Source organism: Arachis ipaensis, chromosome B7, assembly GCF_059453495.1.
Source record: "Arachis ipaensis isolate K30076 ecotype BB chromosome B7, ASM5945349v1, whole genome shotgun sequence".
NCBI lineage: Eukaryota > Viridiplantae > Streptophyta > Magnoliopsida > Fabales > Fabaceae > Arachis > Arachis ipaensis.
The window spans coordinates 102,336,528-102,340,994 of record NC_142442.1 but is presented as its reverse complement, the minus strand read 5'-3'; the positions used below and the strand labels follow the sequence as shown (position 1 = coordinate 102,340,994).

Genomic DNA, 4,467 nt, shown 5'->3' with positions numbered 1-4,467 from the left:
AGTCTTGAGTCATGTTATAAGTTTGGTGTCAATTGCATGTGCATCATGCATTATTCGAAAATTCTCATGCATAAATAGTGTTCTTCATGATCTTCAAGTTGTTCTTGGTAAGTCTTCTTGTTTGATCTTTGCATTTGCATGTTTTGTGTCTTTTCTTGTTTTTCATATGCATTCTTGAATTCTTAGTGTCTAAGCATTAAAGAATTCTAAGTTTGGTGTCTTGCATGTTTTCTTTGCTTTAAAAATTTTTCAAAAATGTGTTATTGATGTTCATCATGATCTTCATAGTGTTCTTGGTGTTCATCTTGACATTCATAGTGTTCTTGCATGCATTCCTTGTTTTGATTCAAAAATAAAAGAGAAAAACTTGAAAATGATGTTTTTAATTTTTTTCTCTCTCATCATAAAAAAAAGGTAAAAAAAAATCAAAAAAATATCTTTCCCTTTTTCTCTCTCATACATTTGAAAATTGGATTTGACTTTTTCAAAAATTTTTAAAATCTAGTTGTTTCTTATGAGTCAAATCAAATTTTCAATTTGAAAAATCTTATCTTTTTCAAAATCTTTTTCAAAAATCAAATCTTTTTCATTTTTCTTAGTTATTTTCGAAAATTATAAAAATATTTTTCAAAAATCTTTTTCTTAACTTTATCACATAATTTTCGAAAATAACATCACCAATTAATGTTTTGATTCAAAAATTTCAAAGTTTGTTACTTGCTTGTTAAGAAAGATTCAAACTTTAAGTTTTAGAATCATATCTTGCGATTTCTTGTGAATCAAGTCATTAATTGTGATTTTAAAAATCAAAATTTTTTTTAAAAACTAATTTCTATCCTATCTTTTCAAAAGTATCTTCTCATCATATCTTTTTCAAAAATTTGATTTCAAAATATCTTTTCTAACTTCCTAACTTCTTATCTTTTCAAAATTGACTTTCAAAATTTGTTTCAACTAACTAACCAACTTTTTGTTTGTTTCTATCTTTTTCAAAACTACCTAACTAACTCTCTTTCTCTCTCTAATTTTTGAAAATATCTCCCTTTTTTTCAAAATTTCTTCTTAATTAAACTAATTATTTTATTTTTTATTTGAATTTTCAAAAAACTATTAACCCTTTTCAAAATTAATTTTCGAAAATTACTAACCTTTTTCAAAAACTATTTTCAAAAATCACTAACTCTTTTTCAAAAAATTATTTTCAAAAATTCCCCTCTCTCTCATCTCATTCTATTTTTTTATTCATCTACTAACATCTCTTCCTCACTCACCAAATTCGAACCCTCTCTTCCATCTGTGTTCGAATTTCTTCTTCCTCTTTTCTTCTAACTCACACTGGGACCTCTATACTGTGGTAAAAAGGACCACTATTATTATTATTTTTCTGTTCTCTCTTTTTCATATGAGCAGGAGCAAGGACAAGAACATTCTTGTTGAAGCAGATCCAGAACCTGAAAGGACTTTGAAGAGGAAATTAAGAGAAGCTAAATTACAACAATCCAGAGAGAACCTTTCAGAAATTTTCGAACAGGAAGAGGAGATGGCAGCCGAAAATAATAATAATGCAAGGAGAATGCTTGGTGACTTTACTGCACCTAATTCCAATTTACATGGAAGAAGCATCTCCATTCCTACCATTCGAGCAAACAACTTTGAGCTGAAACCTCAGCTAGTTTCTCTGATGCAGCAGAACTGCAAGTTTCATGGACTTCCATCTGAAGATCCTTTTCAGTTCTTAACTGAATTCTTGCAGATCTGTGATACTTTTAAGACTAATAGAGTAGATCCTGAAGTCTACAGGCTCATGCTTTTCCCTTTTGCTGTAAGAGACAGAGCTAGAGTGTGGTTGGACTCTCAACCCAGAGATAGCCTGAACTCTTGGGATAAGCTGGTCACGGCTTTCTTAGCCAAGTTCTTTCCTCCTCAAAAGCTGAGCAAGCTTAGAGTGGACGTTCAGACCTTCAGACAGAAAGAAGGTGAATCCCTCTATGAAGCTTGGGAGAGATACAAAGGACTGACCAAAAAGTGTCCTTCTGACATGCTTTCAGAATGGACCATCCTGGATATATTTTATGATGGTCTGTCTGAGTTATCTAAGATGTCATTGGATACCTCTGCAGGTGGATCCATTCACCTAAAGAAAATGCCTGTAGAAGCTCAAGAACTCATTGACATGGTTGCAAATAACCAGTTCATGTACACTTCTGAAAGGAATCCTGTGAATAATGGGACGCCTATGAAGAAGGGAGTTCTTGAGATTGATACTCTGAATGCCATATTGGCTAAAAACAAAATATTGACTCAGCAAGTCAATATGATATCTCAGAGTCTGAATGGAATGCAAGCTGCATCCAACAGTACTCAAGAGGCATCTTCTGAAGAAGAAGCTTATGATCATGAGAACCCTGCAATAGCAGAGGTGAATTACTTAGGTGAACCTTATGGAAACACCTATAACTCATCATGGAGAAATCATCCAAATTTCTCATGGAAGGATCAAAAGCCTCAACAAGGCTTTAATAATGGTGGAAGAAACAGGTTTAGCAATAGCAAGCCTTTTCCATCATCCACTTAGCAACAGATAGAGAATTCTGAGCAGAATCCATCTAGCTTAGCAAACTTAGTCTCTGATCTGTCCAAGGCCACTATAAGTTTCATGAATGAAACAAGGTCTTCCATTAGAAATTTGGAAGCACAAGTGGGCCAGCTGATTAAAAGGATCACTGAAATCCCTCCTAGTACTCTCCCAAGCAATACAGAAGAGAATCCAAAAGGAGAGTGCAAGGCCATTGACATAAGCAGCATGACCGAACCTGTAAGGGAAGGAGATGACGTGAATCCCAAGGAGGAAGACCTCCTGGGACGTCCAGTGATCAATAAGGAGCTTCCCTTTGAGGAACCAAAGGACTCTGAGGCTCATCTAGAGACCATAGAGATTCCATTGAACCTCCTTATGCCATTCATGAGCTCTGATGAGTATTCCTCTTCTGAAGAGAATGAGGATGTTACTGAAGAGCAAGCTGCCAAGTTCCTTGGTGCAATCATGAAGCTAAATGCCAAATTATTTGGCATTGATACTTGGGAAGATGAACCTCCCTTGTTCATCAATGAACTAAGTGATCTGGATCAACTGACATTGCCTCAGAAGAGACAAGATCCTGGAAAGTTCATAATACCTTGTACTATAGGCACCATGATCTTTAAGGCTCTGTGTGACCTTGGTTCAGGGATAAACCTCATGCCCCTCTCTGTAATAGAGAAATTGGGAATCTATGGGGTGCAAGCTGCTGAAATCTCATTAGAGATGGCAGATAATTCCAGAAAACAGGCTTATGGACAAGTAGAGGACGTCTTAGTAAAGGTTGAAGGCCTTTACATCCCTGCTGATTTCATAGTCTTAGATACTGGGAAGGAAGATGATGAATCCATCATCCTAGGAAGACCTTTCCTAGCCACAGCAAGAGCTGTGATTGATGTGGACAGAGGAGAATTGATCCTTCAATTGAATGAGGACAACCTTGTGTTTACAACTCAAGGATCTCTCTCTGCATCCATGGAGAGGAAGCAGAAGAAGCTTCTCTCAAAGCAGAGTCAAACAAAGCCCCCACAGTCAAACTCTAAGTTTGGTGTTGGGAGGCCACAACTAAACTCTAAGTTTGGTGTTGAACTCCCATATCCAAACTCTAAGTTTGGTGTTGGAGAGTCTCAACAATGCTCTGAACATCTGTGAGGCTCCATGAGAGCCCACTGTCAAGCTATTGACATTAAAGAAGCGCTTGTTGGGAGGCAACCCAATTTTTATATATCTAACTATATTTTTCTTAGTTATATGTCTTTATAGGTTCATGATCATGTGGAGTCACAAAATAAACAAAAAATTGAAAACGGAATCGAAAACAGCAGAAGAAAAATCACACCCTGGAGGAAGCACCTGCCTGGCGTTCAACGCCAGAACAGAGCATGGTTCTGGCGCTGAACGCCCAAAATGGGCAGTATCTGGGCGCTGAACGCCCAAAATGGGCATCATCTGGGCGTTGAACGCCAGAATGACACCCTGGAGAAGAGCTGGCGCTGAACGCCAAGAACAAGCATGGTTCTGGCGTTCAACGCCAGAAATGGCCAACAAATGGGCGTTGAACGCCCAAAATGGGCACCAACCTGGCGCTGAACACCCAGAGTTGTGTGCAAGGGCATTTTACATGCCTAATGGGTGCAGGGATGTAAATCCTTGACACCTCTGGATCTGTGGACACCACAGGATCACCTCAAGATCTGTGGACACCACAGGATCATCTCAGGATCTGTGAAACCTCACAGGATCCCTACCCACCTCACCCTCTATTTCTCCATTCATGACCATCCCTTCTGTTTTCTATTCACCACTCACATCCATACACACATCCCCCCATCTCCTCCATATCTTCTTCTTCTTCTTCTTCTATTCTTTCTTCTTTTGCTCGAGGGCGA

The 4,467-nt window shown here is 37.8% G+C and overlaps 1 non-coding gene across 1 annotated transcript; it reads right to left on the bottom strand.

The window, feature by feature from the left end:
- Positions 1–1,936: 1,936 nt before the first annotated feature.
- LOC148553555 (small nucleolar RNA R71) lies at positions 1,937–2,044 on the bottom strand. The gene has a single exon (XR_015892826.1). It is a non-coding gene; the product is annotated as a small nucleolar RNA R71 (small nucleolar RNA).
- Between the last annotated feature and the right edge of the window lie 2,423 nt (positions 2,045–4,467).